Source organism: Petromyzon marinus, chromosome 1, assembly GCF_048934315.1.
Source record: "Petromyzon marinus isolate PM22_M1 ecotype Great Lakes invasive population chromosome 1, UKy_Petmar_22M1.pri1.0, whole genome shotgun sequence".
Lineage (NCBI taxonomy): Eukaryota > Metazoa > Chordata > Hyperoartia > Petromyzontiformes > Petromyzontidae > Petromyzon > Petromyzon marinus.
In genome coordinates, this window is record NC_133667.1 from 24063663 (window position 1) to 24086974 (window position 23312).

Sequence of the window (23312 nt, forward strand, 5' to 3'; positions counted from 1 at the left end):
ATAAATCAGCCTGGAAGTCTTGTGCCATGGTAGTGGAGTGAATATGCCTTGCAGTCATGTCCGTCATCCTCCACACTTCTAGACTAATTGCAGCGACTGCACTACACGTTCATGCAAACTTTCATTCCAGGCACTTTCAAGTACGAATTTAAAACAGCAGACAATTTTACACCTAAAGTACAAACTTTAATAACAAGTCAAATGTTATTTATTTTCTGCATGAATTATCACAATGAGATTTTTTTAAGTCAACTACCACATATAAATTGGAAATACAATACCTGTACCACCTTTTAGTCTTAAGCATGTTGAATTTCTGTGATTATATTAATCGTTTGAGATGCAAAAATAATTTCGTCAAAATATCCGTCGTCAAATCACAAACGGTATAAATTGATTTGTTAAACGGCAGGCGTTATCTGCAGAAATGCATGGGACACTTGTGAATCACAAGACAACCATTGTTCGAGCGCCTGGCTGTACGCATTTGCTGCCATGTGGCAAATAGCGCGCGACAGCAAGCAGTTGTCCCATCCCGGCAGAAAGGCGCGTTGATGCGAGAGGATCGCGTGGAACAGCTGGTTTTCTGTTGCACGTGAGCGGAGCGTGAGAGATAGCGCAGATTCCACGCTCGCTCCCCGACACGCATCTAAGTCGCCTGCAAAGTAGCGAGCAAGGGGCTCGTCGACTTGAGATAGGGAAACGATACGAGAATTCTACGACCTTTTCCAAGACACAGGTGATGATGTCGTCACACGTAATGATTCACGCCCCCCAAGAGATTCGATGAATTGTCACAATGCACAATTCTGATTCAAGTTAGGAGTAGTGGTTGTCTCCTATCTACCATCAAATTTGTAGTGTTATTTGTTGGTTCTAGCTCAGGATATCATTTGCACACAATTTATATTGCCAATAATCTAATTGTGAAAATAGCTGTTCATGTATGCGTCAATAGTGGAAGAATTAATTTCAACCAACAGGCACACGCATCGTTACGCGTTAAAAGATGTGCAGCTACCTTCTATTGTTATGGATGAAAAATAAGTCACAGGTGAACGTATCTCCAAATTAAAAGTAGCAGAGGAGCAGCGCTTATTCTGCTTATGGCCATGAGCCAGAGCGCCAAATTTTACATATCTATGGTGAGGACAATCACAGTAGACTTCCAGAAGAGGGGGATTGTGAATGGCTGAGTCGATCCCTCGTCAGGATTTGAACCCCAAATTTTCTGAGTTGTGAGTCAAATGCAGTGGCTACACCGTGACCCAATGAGACAAAGGACATTACAGTATACATACTGTAGGTTATTGCTAGTTCTGTTGATAATGCTCAGAAATATTTTTTTTCACTCTATTGATATTTGGAATGTTGCATATTAATGTTAAACTATAGGTTACACTTATAGACCTTACATAGTTTGGATGTTTCACAAATGATGCCTGTGTTGTGAATTGTGTATCATTAAGATAATGGTGATGATATATAATTCTCAAAGCACCACTGTGTATTTTAATGGGTGGTACATCCTAAACGCGCCTTCAGTTGAAAGGATATCTGCTGAATCCAACATCCACCAGAGCTACCACGTCTCAAAAAGGCCACAGTCTCACCAAGAGATATCTCCGTGTAAATTATCCATTCACTCGTTTTAGCTGCATTCATTGAGAGGGCTTTTCAGCTGAGCAGAAAATTGCCCAGTTCACTGTGCAGCTATTACCAATTAATGTCTTTTCAGAGTGAAGTGCGAACCAAATTAGTTGCAGTCATCCTTTTTGGTGTGTATGCACAGTCACCACAAAAAAATGACCCTTTAACTCCAAGCGGTCACTCAGATCCGAAGCTCAGTCTGATGTGGGTCTTCGCCACCCTTCCCCCGAGCCACTCAGTCACCTTCTCATTTTGAACCCTATTGGAATTCTTCAAGTTGCCTGTACAACTGGGAGTGCTGGCAATAACTTTGTCTTCTCCCCCGTGACACGCGGGCAGCAGAAATGTCATGAAGCTCTGCACTCACACCGCAGCCCATAATAGGCGTCGCTGCAAGCACAAGCCTGACCACAGTAATGCGTGACTAAAAAAAAACACAAACCCAGTTTTTAATCTGTCCCTGAAAAATAAATCCACTGGACGTTTTTGTTGTTGTTAGGGGCCTCTGTCAAGATAAGTGTCAACCATGAAGGCAAGATGTCAGTTCCTATCCCAGAATGACAAACACACACAAGTGCATTTATACAGAGTTAATATGCACATAAATACCAGCTTGTCAATATTAACATAGCTTCAGTAATGGTTTTGTTGCGATAATTGCAGAAAAAAACACCACTTTGCTGAGATTTCACGTTTCATTATTAAGAATTGTTATAAGCTTTGTTAAATGCTCTTACAGCATTCGCAGTGCTACCTCCATTAGCATTGTTTTTAGAAATGTGAAACTAAGCTTCTTTAAAGGATTATTATGCACATCCAGAAATAAGCTCAGAGAATGACCTTTTCTAAGTATCACTTTTGCACCATATAATTCAGCAATATGTGAATAATGCCCTGGATATTTTTCAATTTGAGTCAAGTGCATTGAATGCTCAAAGTTTTAAAAATAACAAATATACCATTATTTTCACATTTATCTATTGTAATTCATCGTAGTTTATTTATAATGTGTTAATCACTCTTTTTTCAGCTATTTCAACTTATAAATTCAATATTCATGACAGCAGATTGCAAGGGTCCCAGGACACATAGGGGCTTTGTATAGCTGTACAGGCCAGTCCATGCAAAATCACAGATTATACTTAGCCAACACCCCCGAACCAACCTATCAAGCCACACTCACCCCACCCTAAGAGGCAGCCAAATCAGCTTAAGCGGGCACACAGCCCACAGGGCATTATATATAAAGATGTGGACTGCAACAGCCTATGCACACTGCCAGTGCCTTCGCTAAAGTTCACAGGTCGCTGCACTTTGTGGAACCCAAGCCCAGCCAGGGCACATGCTAATTGCTGTACTGGATGGGTCTTTTCTTCACTCTCATCCCAGGGGACCCTTCGCCAAAATTGCCGACATAGGGCGCGTTCTTTAGGAGGCTGCTGCATGTGTCTTGAGAGAGAGAGAGAGGGAGGGAGACTCTGTACAGTTAAATGGAGAGAAAGGCTCGTCCACAATTGTTTTATGCACAGAGGATAAAATAAATCAACGGATAATCTAAAGTGTGAGCCCTCGGCAGACCGAAACGTGTCAAGAAGATGATACCGCACACAGCCACGTGGCTGGACACACTAGTGCCACTCACCTCTGTTCACGACGCGTGCGTCACTCGCTGAGAGCGGGCGTCAGCGGTGCTTGTGGCTTCATGCTCAGGGTATTGAGGGTTGATGCCAATGCATGGGCTGGTGGCGGAGGAGGGGGGGGATGGGAGGGGTTGGGATGAGGATAAGGTTGGGGGAGTGGTGTATGTCGACTTATCATCGGGAGGGTGGGGTCCTTGCGACACTACTCAGGGCTTGTGCTCATCAAGGGGATATCATCTTGCAGCCCCTTGGGGGGGGGGGGGGTCTCAAAAACACGAGGAAGTAAAAAGCCCTGTCCAGCCAAGCCTGGGCTGTAAAGCACTTCACCAGAAGGTGGATCCTGGCACGAATTCCATGCCGCCTTTAAACCATTAGGGTTCAACACACAAAAAAACATGACACCAAACGGACGGTCCAGCACGATATTAGCAGCTCGCTAACGGGGCCTTCTCCATTATATGAGCATGCTTACTTAAAAGGTTAGACATCACTGTTAAACAAAGGTGCAGCAAGTAATGGGATATCTATTTGACCGGTAATCCACATTGAGCCTGTTTACTTTTTATGAGGGCGCATTTGATAATTTCATTGAGTATTGTGCAACGCAGCTTGAATGCTCAGTTATTTACTGCTTAATTGATGAACTGCAATATTTAATAGACGTCTGATAGTCTCCCCCCCACCCCACTATTGCATCAATTATTATTAATTTACAATTATGATGATGATATCAATACATCTGATGATAGCACTACACTAGCAAACTATACCAAAAAAGCAACATTTGAGCAGTTGGAATGCTGAATGATACTACTTGCATGGTAGTCCAAAACATTATTTGAGAAACATTTGTACTCCAAAGATGTATATATAACGTATATATAATGTGTGTATATATACATATACACATACCCATACTGTATGGTATAACCAAAATTAGATTATCTATATAATCAAAAACAAGCATGGGTGGTGCATGCCCTTTGATGGCAGCACTGAGCCAGTGGTGAAAATCTCCATTGACAGCATAGTTTATTTGCCAATTTTTTGGGTGGAAACTGCACTGGGAGTGGTGCACAAGCCCAAATCACACAAAACACTCACATTTTTTTGTCAGTAACTGTCTTTGAAATAATATAATAGGCGATGTCACGGGCAATTGCGCTTTTTTCTATAATGTCCACGTGATGTGTTATGAAGAGGAGCCATTGCCTGAAACGTCTCTTATTATACATGTTCTCCTTTGAAGGCAGCGTTATTGACGAACAGGTTGAGTTTTGGAAGTTTTGGACAAGTTGTATTTTAGCGAGTATTAAGGTTTTAACCTCTGCAGGAACAGCACATGGTACCAGGAGTCTAAGATTAGGTTAGGAAACAATTCATGAATTCACAAGTAAGTGTACGTGGCTGTGCAACATTATTAATGCAAACACGATTGGAGCTACGCTGTGTGTGTGCTTTATTTATTTAGCAATTGGATAATATGCGTCAACGTGTATCATCGTCATCGTTACCGTCGTATTTTTTGACAATGCTGCACCATGAAATGTGACTTTCATGCTCATCAGCCCTGCGAAGCTGCATGTGGGCAGAGTGGCGTGGAGGGTTTCACCGTGATCCACTTTGCTTTGATTCTAACTCTGTTTGATGTGCATTGCATGTGCACTTTGTGCACACGGCTAAAAAAGTATCTCCGAGGTCAAATGTGACTCAGTGTTGAAAAACAAAGGGCTGCCTGATGCACGAAAAAAAATGCGTCACCGATTCTGATTCCGAGACTAATTTTGCTGCTGCGGCGCAATTACAGGACGAACAGAAAAAAGGTCGTATTTTCAAAGTACAATTACCGTACGTTACCACTGATGTCACGTTGAATTGATGATGAAACCAACAGGAACAGAGTACAGAGCACAATTGTTGGAATGAGTTTGAACTTTCTTACAGTTATGGTATTTTGGCATTTACTCAATGCCTCATTGGGAAGTAAGACAAAGACTCATTTTTATCACCGTTTACACGAATAGATCCTCAACTTTGTACGTTACCCAATAATGATAATAAAGCCTTTGAAGGCTTATAGCCAAATTATCCCAAAGCTTAATTCAGGTGAAACTGTCGTCTTGCTGAAGTTAAACTCGAGCGAAGCTCATTTCTGTTTTCGGCCCCAGAGAAATTTATGAAGATGTCACACTCATATTGCCCGGGCGTGTCTGTCCATAGGCAAATCCCAGCAAATGTCTAACAAAACAAATTTAGGCCTAATGTGGTCTAATTTTGTTGTAAGATTCCCACTCTTATTGCCAGTCGAAATACACGTCCCACAGTTGTCCGTGTGCAGGGAGATCCTTTTCATTAATCCACTGCTGGATGAAGGGATCCCCATGGCGTTTCAGGCCGTCGTGGCGGTTATTACACACACACATATATAATAATATCAATAATGCGCTATGATTGAGTCAAACGCGACGGCTCGACAACGTCACCGCTTTTAATTCGCGTGTCCGGATGTGGGCTGCGTGGTTGGGGGTTTTGGTTTTGTTTTGCGAGGGCTTTGCCATCAAACCAGGTGCGCCGTCTGCGGCCGATCGGTCACGCCCCGTGGGCTTTTCCACGCAGGGCCGGGGAGGGGGCGGCCGTTGTTTATTGAAGGGGAAGAACGCGGCGGCCCTTTGGCGTGCCACGCCGCCGCCGCCGTCAGGGCGCACACCCTCCTCCTTCGGCACCTGGGTCCACGTCTGCCTAGGAGCACGCGCTCGTGACGAGCAGACGGGGTTTTGGCTGGGTGGGTGTGTTGGGGGGGAGGTCGCCGATGAGAAAACACATCAAAGGAAACGTTGCTAGGGAGTGGTGTGGTGTGGGGGGCTCGGGAAGGAAGTCTGAAAGTCATAAAAGGCACGCGTTAAATAAAGTGTCATTTATCTAACACTGTCCTGGCGTTTGCCATTGCTCTAGCACACCGCAAGTGTTTGTACGGTTTATAATAGAAAAATCAGTGTCTGAATAAAATAAAATAAAGCATTTTCTGCTTTTTTTATATCTTGGAAGAGGTTGAGAGTAAATGGTGTAACTGTTGCTTGAAAGGTAAATGTCAAACATTCAGGTAAATAATATGTACCAGTAGAACAAACCTACACCAGACCACCCAGGTGAATAAGCAGAATAGAAGCGTCAGAACTGGTGGTTTTACTTAAGGAGTCTGATGGACTCACGGTGTTGCTGGAAGTGACTCAGTGTCCTAATATTTTGTCCACAGACCGCACACTTTTCTAACAAGTGTCTACGTGGTGAGTAACCGAGGGCACTGCAGCAAAATCCACTATTGTACTGCACTTACAATGCTCTCACGTTCACATGCCCCGCCTTCACAATGCAACCCAACCACCGTGCAAAAGTTTGGTCAAATAATTCCCCACGACCCGCACGGCATGAGGGAGGAGGCCCTCATCCATCAGTGGTTTCACAAAGAGCTCCACATGTAACACATCTTAACAGGATCCAATCAACGAATACAGGTTCCAGGCCATACTCTCTCGCTGCAACTCAACACCATGATGCGCAGTATGGCCCTTGGTTTAACAACATTTTCCGATTGTATCTATGTACGTTGAACTTATTTTGCACCGTACGTAGCCAACCATGCTAATTGGCAGCAATAACTCTCAATCAAATCTATCGTCGTGGAAATTCACACAGTACCCATAGCTAAAATGACACTTTTTATAACACCTACGGTACCCACAACATTTTGTCTTTATTTTAATCATTCGTGCAATTCAGTGGGTGGAGTGGCGGTACAGTGGTTAGCGCACTGTGCTGTGAAACGGGTTGATTCCCAGCCACGGCAAACGGCAGTGGCGAACGATGTCCGAACCGGTCCCGCATCCACACCTCACCACACCCACACGAGCCCTACGTGGAGAAGCAGCATCAAACTACCGCCACATCTGACATGGCATTGGGAGGCCCTTCACCCAGTCGTGGGCTGACAAAGAGCTGTAAATGATTCAATGTTATCACGTAATACAATTCTAAAATAGTATAATGTAACGCAAAGGATCCGTTTTTTGGGAGATTCAAAGTTAATGCAGACATGATTCCTGGTAAAAAGGTTTCAGTTTTGTTATCAGAAAAAAGGGGAAAACCCCTATTCTTATATTTTGGTCCTGGCAAAGGAGGTCCAATGATGTAGATGTTTACCCCGAGCCCTCATTATTTTGATAGTGCATTGTGTTTGAGATGTACGCCTTTTGGCGTCCTCTGGTCTAGCATCGTTTGAGACGAGGCTAAAAAAAAAGCTGTCTCTGGTGTGGACCAATAAGTTTCAAGGACAATGCATATATTACAGGGTGTTTTTTGTTTGCATTCTGACCACAAGTATTGTGGTTAATGCAGACATGATTCCTTGTAAAAAGGTTTCAGTTTTGTTGCCAGAAAAAAAGGAGAAACTCCCTATTCTTAGATTCAAAGTTGTAACATGAAACATGAATACAGTGTTGTGTCTCAATAGACTAAAGATCTCTTTGTCTATAACTTGGCTGTGAACGAAATCCCAAGCCATGGTACAGTACCGTAATTTATCATCGACATGATTCCACTATATGCACTATCTTTTTCCATTGCAGCAATTTGAAGGAATCTCAATGGCATCCTAAGCAGCTACATGAGGCATTGTGAATGGATATGAATTTGATACAAAACGAATGCAGTTTATCATTTTCCATATCCGAGCATCGCCTACCAAGAATCAAGGCATGTCATCATTATACACGATATATACGTATATGGTTAGAATTTCTTCCTGCTCACCCTACCAGAAACTTGTAAATTATTCAGTAGGGGGTCCAGTGTTCAAAGACCTAATCGACAGAGCACTTAAGAACCTTGCAGTTTATGGAATGAATACGAGTGGACTGGTTTAGATTAAATAATACACATTACACCACTGCGGTTATCTTAAAGTATGAACCTTAAAAAATACAACCATCATATTGTTAATTGAGCACTGTTTTTTTAATATTGGTTGAAGTTCTCTTGGGAGAACAAAAGAAAGGCACCGTCTTTGCTTTGTAATAACAATGTAATTATTGTTATAGTATGATCATTTTGCACTTTTTACATTTTACATTTTGAGTTATGTTATAAATATCAACTTTCCTTTCATGCAACGTGCATACCCTCTTTCATGCTCCAAAGACATTATTGATATCTGCATATATATGTAAAAAAATACATTGCACTATTATTGATCAATACTTACCACAAATCAATATAATGCGTAAAATACCGAGCACTAAAAAAAAGAACAGCAAAATAAAAGTAGGTGCTTTTATAAAAATGCAACTGTTTAAATCGCAGTGCCTTTTGCTGCGAGAAGAGAAAGACTGGTTTCTTTGATCGACTTTGCATTGCTATAAGCTGAACGTGCAGGCTAATAAGAAACACATGCATGCTCCACAGTCGGAGACTCTCTCTCGCTCATATTTACCAGGTGTTCCATTTAATCCCTGACATTTCGTTCCAGGTTCCATGACTCAAACATTTCTTTTTCAACGCAAACCTTTGAATTCAGAGCCACACATGTGTTCTCAGCTCACAGCACGGACGCTCACCAACATGTGAGCCACATTAAAGCGAGAGCGTTGGTTCTCCTTCACAGGAATCAGCACGGCGATGAAGACACGGCCTTCAGATAACGCACACCCTGGGCAGCGCAGTGTAATTCTTTGCAAACGGTTGCGTAATATTCTAGATTTGAAGCTTTCGTGACTGCAAGGATTCATACTTTTTGTTTTTTTTCGGTAAAGTCACGTAGGTAAAATAAAATAAAAGAGAACAATTAAATCACGACGTTTCGGAGGCAACACAAGCTTCCGTCTTCAGGTGGAACAGTCACAGCAGAATCTAATTTGCCCAATATTTGTTGAGGTTGGTGACGGCAGGCTCAACGTGTTGACGAAATGCAACTTTCAATCCCAAACTATCTCTCTATAATTTGATTGTAAACCATTAACATAATAATACAGTGTTATGATATGAAGCACTTTCCTGTCCACTGTTGGATGAAGGCTTTCCCGCATGGCGTTGATTTTGGAGATGGTTTGATTGTATATCACCACGCTGGTCAGTTTGGGTTTGGTGAACGTAGTGGGTCGAGGTCCGCGGACTGGATCAGATACCGCTCGCCACTGGTGTTAGCCATGGCCAGGAATCAAACTCAGGTCTCCGTGCTAACAGTGCAGCACGCCGTCCCCTGCACCGCTGCTCCCCTTCTCTGAAAAATAAATGTCACACATACGAAAATTTCATTTTTTAAACGTTAAACAAAAAAGAGGGGGGAAAAGGTACGTGAGAAAATGTATATTAGCAACGAATATATTTGAGGCCAATTACTCCACGGTTTAAAACAACTCATCGCTTGCAGTGGTGGGAACTAGGTGCTCGACATTGACTATAACAGCGGAACGCATGACTGTGCAGTTCGCTACTGCACCGCACAAGAGGTGCTGTTTGGTTTGGACGACACTGTCGTTCCAGCAGAATGAACTCGGGAACCACCTGCCTCTCCTGCCAGCCAGGGTGAGAAAGGCAGCTCTTAAACACGGATGACTTCATTTAGTGGGTAACAATTCTATTTTAACTTTAATCAAACCGTTCTTGTGACAGTGCACCTTTTTTACATGCCAATTTTGTTTTTATAACTTCTAATTACAATTTCAAAAGGGCATTTTTAAAGCAATGAGGCATCGTTTTTTTCTGAATTGCAATGCAGTGTGGCAAGATAAGGAGCAACCCTGCAATTTATTTGCGGATGTAACTGCTGGAGGAAAAACCTCCACTAGAGGTAGCTATAGAGTTTGCCTCTCGAGGGTATGTTGGCCTCCTCTTCCATTCTATCCAGATGTCTTGGAAGAGATGGGAATACTCACACTTTACCCAAACTTAGGTGACATACCATACTACCAATCAACTAGGGAGTCTACTCGTACTGCTGGGAAAATATTTACGTAACATGTCCCTTGTTTCAGCTGCCATGCTGGGAGATCAATTGAATCTCTTGCACAAAAATGAACCCCATTTAGCAAGTTACGTAGCCAGATCGAACCGGCAACTTCTGGATCGCAACTCCAGAGTATCTCATTATTACACCACAGTAGCATGCCACAGTGTTGTATGTAATTATGAAAGTACAGTTCTCATTTAAAAATAAAAACGCAAGCCTTCATTGGGTTAACCAGGACTGCCTCCTTATTTGCAGGGCTGAATGCTTAATGTGCAAACATTACACTTTCCCCTTGCTGTGCTGACTCTAACAATAAACAACGACTTCAAAGTTCACCCATGCATCTCAAGGAATCACTGTCAATCCAAACACGGGATATTCCCTATTACATTTGTGCGTGACTTTTGTTAAAACATCGCTCAGCGTTTGACAAGCCACACATGGTGCTGAAGAGAGGCTGCCGGTTGAGAAAGTGCTCGCACGCTATTCTCATCGTGCTCTTACATTGCGAGGTCTGCCATGCTGTGATGAACATAATGGTCATCATGACTATGATGATGACGATATTCATCGCAATCATGACCATTCCAGACAGTTTGTAAATTACCACCTTGGGCAAATTTGTATCCTTTAGTTAAGCTAAGTGGCGAAACAAACATGAAAGACTCCATAGAGGTCAATAGAACCTTACCGTATATGTTTAATAATAATGGAGCGGTGGTGCCGTGATTAGTGCATGGCACTGTGAACCCAGTGACCCATGTTTGATTCCTGGCCTTGGCTTACATAATTGGCAAAGCGATATCTAAACAGATGCTTCCACACCCCCACCACCGTAACCTCGCCAACCTGTGCTTACTGCAATGGTGAAATATGATCAGAGATCTCCCTTGACCAACACCGTATGGGGAGGCCTTTATCCAGCAGTAGATTGCCAAAGGGATGTAAATTATTTAAAAGTGTTAACACTATGTTTACTGCAGTTTAACTACCACGCGATGGTAAAATATCATGCCATAAAAAATACGTGAAAATGAGAGGCAAAGCTAACTGACTATGTTTCTCTCAAGTTCATAATGTTTACACCTTTGCTAATTCACTGTTGTATGGAAGCCTCCTCGCACCGTGTGTTTGACCATTTTCTACAATGCAGCTCAGTTCAGAATGGCCAGCTGATGTTAGCCATGGCCACGAATAAGAACTCTGGTCGCTATGTTCACAGTGCAGTGCGCTAAACGCTTGCGCTTGTCACCAAAGATAATCACTCAGCAACAACAAAAATTGTCCACGTTTTAAGCTGACACAAAATGCATTATAAACTTCTGCATGATGTATTCCTGGCGAAAGTCTATTTGACACCACCAATGGGAGATTAAACTGATTTTCTTAAAATCTTCACGAATCAGCGAAGCAGAACGCCAAGGGTCTCTGGGTTTATACTTTGCGGTGGCTCCCAAGCCAAAGGATTCTCCCCACAAATAATTTCCGGCTGCAGCATTCATCCATGAATAGACTACACGACATACATTTCTCAAATTACAATCTTTAACAAACCTTTCCTTTTTGTGGGTGACATTTTTGGGCAATGGCCCTTCTTCTGAAATGTCGTCTATTATATATTTTTATTTGATGGAAGTACTATCGACGAATGTGTTGAGTTCTTTTTGTGTAAATTGTGCTTGTGCACCACTCCCAATAATTAGTTTAATTGTCCCTATTTTACAGTTTGTACCAATATTTGGCATATTCATACAAACGGTTATCCACATTGGCAACACGTTTTTCATGAGCTCTCAACATCATCAGGTTTTTCACACCTGATGATGACCGTTTGCGTTATGGTCGAAACGTCGTGAGAATTTTTATTGTTTTATATATATTTTATTATTTTATTGTTTCCCTTCAACGTGACTTTACCGAAAGAGCTAAGAATATGAATATAAAAATGAGCAACATGTAGACTTGAATTGACTTCGTCCGATGCTTTGTAATTTGTTCAGTTGTAAAAGGAATACGGTTTTACCGCATAGGCCCACGGGAGAGTCTCAAGAGTTAATGAGAGGTGACAGAAGAAAGAGGGACCTAAGCTTGCACTGCCATATAGTATTACAGCAGACAAATCGGTTGAACACAGATGTGCTCATCATGAACAAAAAACTTAGAAAAATCCAACAGTGCTCGACATTATGGGTTAGAGGTTTGCCACTTGACCTTTGAGTTATCCGAGGAATTTTAAATGTTCCTCTGCTGTGATAAACAAGTTCAGCATGCAATCATGTGTGAAGGCGCTATGCCTCTGGTAGGAGCTTGAGTTTTGATTTCCTCTCTCTTCGCTCCAGATGAAATGATAAACTACTGTATTAAGATCATTTGAACGGCATACTTATCTATCTCTGTGACGATATTCTCCACAATCTTCGGGGCTAGTGTGGAGAAAACTCACTTCGCATACCATCCAATCTTGTGTAAATTTAAGTGTATGTTTCCAACACTGTATTTTTCTCTCATATGCTGTACTATATATAATACATTTGTCAATCCACTGCTCGATGAAGGCCTGCCAAAACTATCAGCCATAGGGTTGTTTGACCATACTTCCCCATGCTGGGTTAGTATAGGGGTGGTGAAGGGAGGGGGAGTGGGGCAGTGGTGAGGGTCAAGGAGAGAAAGGGAGTCCGGGACTGATTCAGTTATCACTCAGCACTTAGGTTAACCATGGCCAAGAGTCGAACGTAGGTCACCAGGTTCATAGTATAGTGCACCAACAACTTGCCTCATCACTCCACCCCCAGTCTGTATCATTAACATATTCAGCCATGAGTTATCTGCTGCTGGATGATGTCCTCCCCAAGTTGTTATCACCTCTCATGATCCTGCGTTGCAACAAGTCTCTATGTATAAATATCAGAAAATATTGCTCGTAAAATTTAACAAAACAATACAATCATGTTGTCAGAGGGAAGGGTAACACTTGAAGACACATGTTACCATGTTCATGAGTTGCATTTCTTATGAATAAATGTGCCAGTTTTTTAATAAAAAAGAATGCAGGACACACATCACATCAACAGATTTTGTTCCCACCCTTGGTCAAAGCATACATATCCAAGGGGAACTAATCACCATAAAGGTTCAAATGGGCATGTCTATGTCAATTACGAACACGCAATTGTATTTCCCTCTGCTCACCAATTCAACTGAAAGATGTCAAGCCATCATCTTGTTTTTGTTGTATGGAGGGCTTAGCAAACAACCAAAGCCCAATGCATGCAAATAAGAGCCAGGAGGTTGCCCACACAGAGCCTAAAAATCAGCGGTTGACACGGCATTCGCATAAAGGGACAGGTGAAAGGACAGAGCGAGAGATTAGGGGAAATTGAAGAGAAACGCCATTTGAGAAAATTGCATATGCAAAGGACTGGAGTTGACATGTTATCAATATAGCTCTTAAAATATTAAGTTAATTATGAATACTGTTCGAGTAAAAGTGAGTTACTGCTCAAATGAGCACTGAGGCAGATATTATATCCTGTTTACAGCCCTGAACCTGTGGTGACAATTCCTCACTCCAATAGCAGGGGCGAATCTCTCCTTAGGACAACCACTGTTAACTTCCCTTACAAAGTAGTACCTATTTTATTGACCACAGAGGGATGATGGGCCAAATCAACTCTCAACCAGGATTTAAACTTTCAACCTTCCTTTTGCGAGTGGCAATTTCGAAAGCTGAGCCATCTGGCCTGAGTAATTATCATATATGTATATATTGTGTCAAGTTTATTTTGTTTAACCAGAAGATAAATCAAGAAACCATGATCAATTGCATTTGCAAGACTGACCTGGGGCTATATTCTGCGAGGAGAGGATAATTATTGCGATCCATCATGAACATTTTTTTTGCATACATTTGGTCCCTGATGCAGGCATGCAATGGCCTACTCTTGCGAATGATGTCAGAGAACCTTTAATGTTCACTGTAAAGCAGACGTCACGTCGTATGTTTATTACACCCACAGAAAATAGGGTCAACTCGACCCACTTTAAGATACGTGGTCAAAAGTCAATACATCATTCAACGGCCCGGGCACACAGATGGCCTGGTTGCAAATTGGCATTAAACAAGATTCTGGCTCTTGATAACAGCTGATAGGGAGTGTTAACTTACGCTCTGTGTAGATAGGCTATTTTATATCTGGCCATAATTTATTTGGTCTGGGTTTTGTCATGTGTTTCCAACAGGGAAACAATAACAATTAAGGGGTTTGGACTATCAGGCTTTGCTTCAGGGTCATCCTTAGGTTAAATATGTGATTCTGTCATTGAACATAGAATGTTTAAGGAGGCAAGAATGCAGTCTCACAGGTCAGAACTCTCCAATGTGTTTCCAACTGATGTGTTTGGATCTGTTTCAGACGTGTATTTTTCGAACAGGTAACAACAATAATTAAGAGTTGTAACTCCTAAGCTAGCTGGAAGGTCATCCAACGGCCAGAGCGTAATCCTGCCACTAAGATAACACTGCCGTAGAGCACATCTGAATTTGCTGACTCAAACAACAGGAAGTGGGTTTGCCAAATAAAGCACCCCCATGGTATCCAATGGGAACATTTATGTGCTCGAGTTTGCCACCCAGACAGAGCGCATGGGGATAGCTGCCCATGAGTGAGGCAGCTCCAAAGGGTGTGGTAATTTACACACGAGGATGAGAGAGGACAGAGGGAAGAGCAGCACTCGCACCTAGGCAGAGGATGAAAGCCGGGAGCCAGTGCCTCCTTCAGCAGCCAAGGTGAAATCACCGTTTGTGGAGAGCGACGTGATCAAGAGGGCACTACCCAGAATATAAGTACTGAGAGCCTCAGTTTTTCCTTGATAATTGATGAACCTGTGAGATGAGCGTGGTTATATGATATAACGTATAAGGATGGAAAAAAGTAAGTGGGAGAATGTGTTTTCCCCAGTGAAGTAGCATGCTTGGCATGGGCCCTGGTGCAAGGAATAACAAAAAAGAGGCCTCCGGTCCAATACCCCCCCCCCCCCCCCGCTTCAAAGCCTGGTGCTTGCGTCACTACGACCTGTGAGCTCCAGTGCAGTTGCACTGACTGCACAACTCTATAACTACCTCACTGCGCTTTACCAAAGCGAGATTCTGTAGCAATGTAATAACTGTGCTGCACATGATTATGTTGCTCCTGCTGTTGCTTGTCCTTAACGCTGCCTGTGAGACAAGCCCGAGCACAAACCCTTATGTGGTGAGATGACTGTGTGATTAGTACTACGTGTTGTTGCTGCTGCTATTTGTCAGTGCTACTGCTGGTGGTCAACGTCGCCGCTGCTGCTGCTGGAACTTCATGAACTCCAGGTGTACGCTGCTGCCTGGTGCTTGCTCGCACTGCTAGGTCCTCGTCAATGATACTGCAGACCAATTGCTTGGGGTCAACCATAATTCCGTACCACGACCTTGTTAAAACGGGCGGGCATGCACAAACTCAAGGGGAACATTACACACCTTTGTTAAACAATTTTTAAACAAATGAACGCTATGGGGGGGGACCCCGGGGTCCCGAATAAACGGAAGTCAAAATCGTAATTAATAAATGTATCTTTGGCGACTCCGTCCCACCCCGCACATAAACGCCGCGACCCACCTGGCGCAGATCATTCTGTTGTCGTGTCGTCCAAGCATAGCATCGAGGATGAATGCGCACAAAAGCTGAGCAAGCGAATGCACTCCATGCTCGGGTATGGGCAGGATCATAACAAGTCTTATCCAAAGCTGCTCAAACTGCCTACACGACTTAAGTCCTTTATTTTGGCATAACGGTATGCATAATACAGTCAAACTGCTCTCTTATCTTCATTACTATTTGTGACCTACCAATGTCTGCAGCCAGGATCAATCGATGACAATCCTATTACCTGCAGATATGCATCTGTGCAGATAGTTTTTTTGCGGTTAAGTCCCCACATACCGCTCGTATCAATGCAGATAAGAGGAGCGGCGACCCACTACTCTGTAGAGTAACATTGGTATAAACGCTTGTTACAATATGAACAGCGCAATGAAAACCAGTACTATTTTATGTACTGTTTACAAAGTGTGTTCACAAATCCACATTGAGAAACACGATGATTGACAGAGGGTGTAAATATTTTTTTCGATAGTGTATTTAAACAGAGGTACGACAGGTAAGTAGTTTTCAGTCTTAAAGGCATAGTTTAACAAGACAATACTTGCCACCATCCTTCAAACCCATTGGTGAAAAAGAGCAAAGATCTTGTTTACATTCTAATATAATGTTTATGCGAGAGGGGACCCCGGGGTCCCTTTCATAAGGTTTAATGTTAAATGCTAAAAAGAATGAGTGATATGGTGTGCTTTTTTCCCATTATGCAATCCGCTCTAGCCCTCACTCCATTTGCACACGATGAAAGGCTTTGATGCCCACAACTAAATGTGACTAAGTTGAGCATTTTGTCCAACCTCATACAAATATTGTGGATGTTGAATATTGTCCTGAAATTGTATTTGTTCTGACTATAAGAATGAAGAAGGGAGGCTCAGCCCCCATTCAGCTCTCCAACGCTAGGGTCCATCATCCACTGGCCCAGCTGTGTTTAAAAACGTGCCAAAAATAGCTCCATTCACACTCATCCAGGTCACATTGTGTGATGGTTCCTTGAACAGGCAAACAAGAATTCATGTTCGTTTCAAAAATAATATTTTGACCGACATTACTATCCTACTTAGTCTACAGACATAGGTTGTTCATGAAAAGATAATTGCAAGCCAATGAGTGTAGTAGCTACAGAGAATAAGAGATGTTTAGTAATCTTACAGTGCAGTAATGCTCAATTGAGGTTGGTGACAACAGAGAGTGATCTCTGACCACTAGAACCAGTTACATAAATCTTGGATACTGTTTTATAATTAAATCTGTACTTGGAAGATTATTACCTTTATTTTATTTCCGGCGTAATTATAATTTCAACGACGTTGGTTGTAATCGCATTGGCCTTTTTTGTGGTTGAATGTGTCGCCCACGAATGCATAAGGTGACATAAATTAAACTCGTGGCTGCTAGTTTTGAAAGCAACCTGGAATATGTTTAGTAAATAAACTAAGTCCTGACTATATTTATGACATCAACTGCACACGCGAGGTACAAAGCACTACAGTACATTATAAGAAATCGCATTTTTTTTACATGCTATATTCTTAAAAGTTTTAATGTTGGCAGCTACATGCTACACATACGCACTTACGTCTTTGAAAAGTGTCCTACATCGGTGCCTTATTGTGATACTTGCACATGCCTATACACACCACAGTAAAAACATAATACCCTAAAACATTTTAATCTATAACATTTTATTGTCAATGTGATGTAGAATGCCCAAGGCAGCCGTCAAAATACTTGTCATAAAAACTGCTATAACCAGACATGACAAGACTGTGGTGGTGGACTGAGCCCCGCACAAGACTTAAATATATCAGACCAAACATGCCACGCTTACGTGAGCCTGCACCGCTGGGATTGTGTCTGCATTTCTAACATTAACAGGCATTGGTGTCATGTGTTATAACATGCCACAAGAAAGTGCGCTTTAAGGCAAGGGTATGTTTATCCGACCCGGTTAACACACACCTAATAATACATTTGTGAATACATATGCAGCCCGAGCACAAATTATATATCTGTAGAACTAGGTTGTGGTATCATCATCATCATCATAATCTCCAATTCACTGCTGGATGAACGACTGCCCGAGTTGTCGCCATCTCTCAAGCTCCTACGATGTAGCAAGGTTATGATTTTTAGCAAATTGTCAATCAATTTCAGCATGTAGGCCTCCTATACCGGCCATGGGGATGCAAGGCCAAACTTCACCGCGCTGGTCATTGCTGGTTGGTGAAGTGGGACTAGTTCAGATACCAGCCGCCACCGATTATAGTTATGGTCAGGAATGGATTTCAGGTCATTAACCCCAGCTCATGGTTTTAAGAGTTATGCTATGCTTCTTTTGAATTGAGTGCTTTTGTGGAATATCACTCGTATACTCTATGTGTGTGCTTGCTAGAAAAGGATAACGAAAATAATACAATAATAGAGAGCTTTGGCAATGCCATCGAGTAGGAAGGTGGCTCGGTGGCTGTCAGTGTTATCGTTTTGCCCTGGTTAGTGCTTTATCAGAATTGTTGAAGATGACATCCTAGGCATTTCACCCATGATGAAATGTATTTTATCTAATGAGTGAACATGTCTTCCAATGACTACAAAAGACACCCATTGGAAAGCATTAGCACATTTGATCGTACACTTCAGAGGGATTATTTGGCATATGTTTAAAAGTGCTGTCATCTCAAAAATTGGTATTTTAAGAAGTATAAAGAATAAATAAAGTTTCAATATTAAATATTCATGAACCACCAAGTTAAGGATATATTTCATTCACCTGGTTATAAATACAAGAACAATGCATATTAGATAAAAATGTATGAATGAAAACATTTCGTCTGTGCTTGTATGCTGATAACGCAACTGCAAATATAAATTATGGATTAAGTAAGTGCTGCTTTGTTCGGCTTTACAATTAAGCTCGTTATTTCACTGCTGAAATATATACGAATGCTTGTCTAGTGCAGCTGTGACGGCTCACCACTTGTTGAAGATGATGTACCACGCTTGTGTGTGGACTATTTGCTCGACTCACCAATGCCCTCTTGTGTTTAAGCTCAAATAATGGCACCCGAGGATTATAGTTGTACATAGTTTGGCGATGCTGCGTTGGCAGCAGTGCACAAGGAAAATGAACGTAAAACTCACACTCGTCAACGACGCTGCCTTAGAAGACAAACGTGTGTGATCAGTGACGTTTCTTCAACGCTTGTTCAGCAGACTGCATTTTTTTGCACTATATTCATAGTATATTACTGCAACATATCTGTCTTATTCGTTGTTTTCTTGAAGTTGGGAAAAAGGTCCATAAGCTATACATGATTTCAAAACTACATTTTTAAAGATGTGCTCATGTTACATATCATGCAACGTGTTATCTGGCCATACAATACTGTGGTAATTATGTAAAATGAACACTTTTCAATTGTTGATGAGTTGGGGACAAGCTTTATCGGGAAGTGTTTTTAATCCACGTCAGCAGGGAAAATGAAGCAAAAATAAACGGTGCACATTAAAAATCCACGATAAATTACATTCAATAGAAATTTCAATTTATAGACGAGTGTGTACAATTTATACAATGTACTTTAATATGGATTGTAGTATAAGCGGTATATATGACTTCTACACAAGGGGCCGGAACGATTAGTCGCCCTGCCGCAAGTGTTGCCAACTTTTTGGGACGAGAGAATTGTGTAGATTTCTGAGCGAACCAAGATGCTTATGAAGGATCCCGCATCAGTTTACTGTGGTTAATATTTGACATTTCTGACTCGATTTTTGGGCTATCTCGCGACATCTAGCGACTAATGAGTGAGGTTGGTTGGTCTCACTTCCCCCTTGAGTCCATGAGCCCAGACAAGATATTTAACTTGTCAGTACCACTTAATATTATTTACCTTGAGTGGTTCAATATAGTTATGTGGCCAGTAACAGCGAATAATGTAATACACATGTTAAATAACCAGGTTGGCAAATAATTAACTCTTATTTGCAAAAAATATATATCGTTATGACTATAGTTGTTTCAACCTTAAGTGATGCCAATGTCTACTCTGACCCATGGGCTACTTGAAGGAGTTGGCTACAGTGGCCTCTGAGAATGCGAATCCATGGCATCGCTCAGGCGTTAAGCCATTCGATTCTCAAATTTACAATATAATTTCTTCCCGATGTTACCCGACAGTATAGTTAATGTAAACAGTTGAATGGTACTCTTCACCACGGATATGAATGATACGAAATAAACGCATCCCCTTCATGACATCGTCCTGCACAATTCCCTGATATGGATCGTCTGCTTCAGTCATCTCCTGTGCATGGACTCGGGGTTGTTTTGTTTTCCATGTTGTGTGTTGAACGTCTTTCGCACCGTACGTAGCTAACCGTGCTGATTTTGGGGTGTGGGGTGGAAGGAAAACGAACATAAAAACAATGTTATTGGACCCGGATATATTCCTGTAATGCTATGAACAGATGAATAAATACGTAGGGAAAAGATGGATGATGGGGTGTGGCCAAATTAAATTCATGGAGCGTTGTTTATTTGATTTTATACCTATGTGACTTTACCGAATAAATGTATTTTATTTTCTACCTACGGGACTTTACCGAAAGAACCAAAGAGTATGGATCCCTGCAGTCACGAAAACTTCAAATCTAGATTGTTCCCGGCATATTCGCGGGGTTTAATCATCTCAGTTGTGTGTATTCGTGAACAATTCAGTGTACAGGGTGGTCCAGATGTATTGTGATCCCTAAACGAGTTGACCCCTAACATTGTTTTCCCCGTTGCATACTAATTTATGTTTTAAATTAACCTTACTTTAACAATTTTCGTTGGTTCTTTCGGTAAAGTCACGTAGATATAAAATACAATAATAAACCTAAACCTCACGACGTTTCGATCGCAACACAAGTGGTGGCTTGATGACAACTGCTTGCGTTACGATTGAAACGTCGCAAGGTTTGTGGTCTTTTATTATTTTAATGTTCGTTTTATTTTCTATTTACGTGACTTTACCGAACGAACCAACGAATATGAATTCCGCGCAGTCAACGAAAGTTTCACGTCAAAACCTTACTCGAACAAAATCCCAAAAATATTGCGTTTTTGGAGACTTAAATGAGGGGGTCACGAGATATGTGGACCAGCCTGTACCGTTACTGGAGCGCTATTTGGAAATTCTCGGGGTTATATTTTAAATGTTATATATATTTTTAAATAGTGGCGACGCGCATGTGAGAGGGAGGAAGCAGAGTGCGAGTGAAGGTGGTGGAGACCACGAAAGTTGCTCACGGAACGCCGCTGCTGTTGCATTTTTGCCTGCCCCAGCAGCTCTTGACACGCGAGAGTGCTTTGCTTTTGCCCACTTCGTGTACGCTTATTGCAGACGCAGAGCGGCGACAACAACAATAAATACTCTTTGGTTCTATTCGGTAAAGTCACGTAGGTAAAAAATAAAACAACAAAAAGGAGGCCACCTGCGCTTGGCTTTCTTCACTCCAACGCTGTCCTCTGGACAGTTTGGGCCCTTCACCTGATGAAGGCCACTTGTGTTGTGGCCGAAACGTCGTGTTTTTTATTTTTATCTTTTATTTTCATTTTTATTTTTTGTTGTTTTATTTTTTACCTACGTGACTTTATCGAATAGAACCAAAGAGTATGGCTCCTTGCAGTCACGAAAGCTTCAAATCTAGAATAGACAACAGCAATTTCACATTCAGGTGAGTCGAGCCAAGATTCCAGCTTTCAGTTTCATTTATTTTGGTATAGCCCTGTGAGCCATTCGGTTCTTGAATCGGGTGCAACCGCAACAAACAAAAAACAAAAACACGAACAAGAAAAACATCTTAAAGTGACTATGTTGACTTGTGCAAAACAGAATAAAAACAGCAAAATATTCCTCGTCAGGAGCAGTGGGAGCGCATTCGGCCGTGATGCCTCCTTCGCGTTTGTGAATCGGGCATTGCCCTCGTGATGTTGTTTTTGTTGTTGTACGGTCTGTTCTGGAGAGTTTTATTTGAGTATCTTCCATTTGTGCACCCATCAGGTATCCGCGTCCGCCGTGGTTTGCGCAGATGCGGTTTTATGGTGGACCATGAGCTTCGTGGGAGACCACGCTTTCTGCGTTGGGGTCTTTGACCAGGCAGTAAGTAGTTATTAAAAAAAACTTTATTTTAAGCTTTCGCGACTGCAGGAATTACTCTTTGGTTCTTTCGGTAAAGTCACTTGAAAGAAAAAATAAATTAAATAATAGTTGTTTTGTCTCTCTCTGCTTGTGTGTCTGTGTTTTTTTTCTCTCTCAAATTTTGTTCTAGCTGATGACGGTTGCTTGTGTTGCAATCGAAAGGTCTTACTGTATTATTTAATGTATTTTCTTTCTAGTTATAACAACTCCTAGTGGTGTGACACCCACTGCGCCACGTGCAAGTTTCACCCCTCGCACTAGGGCCCTGCCACCCCTCTCATCCGTCACCTCTGCACCGTCTCGCGCTGACCCCACCCCGTTGGCTTTGATTGGCATCGCCCCCCAGGAGTGGGAGGAGCCGGATTCCTCGCTCTCTGATTGGCCAAGAGTTTTCCCGCCTCTTTAAAATCTCTTTGGGGTCGAGCGCGCATGCGGTTTTACCCCACTGAGGAGCTTCGTTTGCAAAAAAAAAATTACATGTATAACCAACGCGAAAGAAGACATCAAACAACTGACAATTAACGTCGACAAACACTGATAACAAACACCAAGGCAGCACTGAGCGGCGTGGACAACTCACTTCGTGTGTGAGCAAGCACGCCGTCTGGGCCAGATTCCCCTCAGGCACGACTCAGAATCCACAACAATTGAGGTGTATATAATAAATTGCTGTTGTAACTATTGTCTGTATTAGCATAGTTGTGGGGGGAAGTCAATTGGTGGTCCAGTGAGTAACGACAATCGGCAAGGGATTACCCATAGTCATTTATGTTCGCAAGGACACACAAGTAACGTCATCACATCTACGCCTCTATTTAAGGAACGAAACGGAAGGATTTCTCAACAAATCTGGCTGTTGCCTCATGAAGCTAGTTGTAATTACTGGCGAAACGTCGTACTCAGATTGTAAATGTTGTGGATTTGCTCCCCAGTTACCGGTTAGTGCTGTACTCGTGACGAATTGGCATGTTTTAAACAACAAAACAACTACGTATCAATCGAAACGTCGTAGTTTTTATTTATTTATTTTTAAATTAATTTGAACCTATCTACGTGACTTTACCGAAAGACACAAAGAATACTGTAGCTACCTTTACCAAAGAATCAAGTCTGCATTAATCACACGTACTTGTGGTGAACATGCAAACAAATA

General features: G+C 42.0%; 1 protein-coding gene across 3 annotated transcripts in view; it reads right to left on the reverse strand.

The window, feature by feature from the left end:
- Positions 1-3411, reverse strand: part of LOC116938531 (semaphorin-4B-like) — a 185057-nt gene extending 181646 nt beyond the window's left edge. For 2 of the 3 annotated variants that reach the window (XM_032945722.2, XM_032945762.2), the window contains exon 1: positions 3293-3411. The gene's annotated coding sequence lies outside the window, so the exon portion shown is untranslated. The remainder of the gene's footprint in view (positions 1-3292) is intronic. The other variant, XM_032945791.2, reaches the window with a different exon arrangement.
- Positions 3412-23312: the final 19901 nt, after the last annotated feature.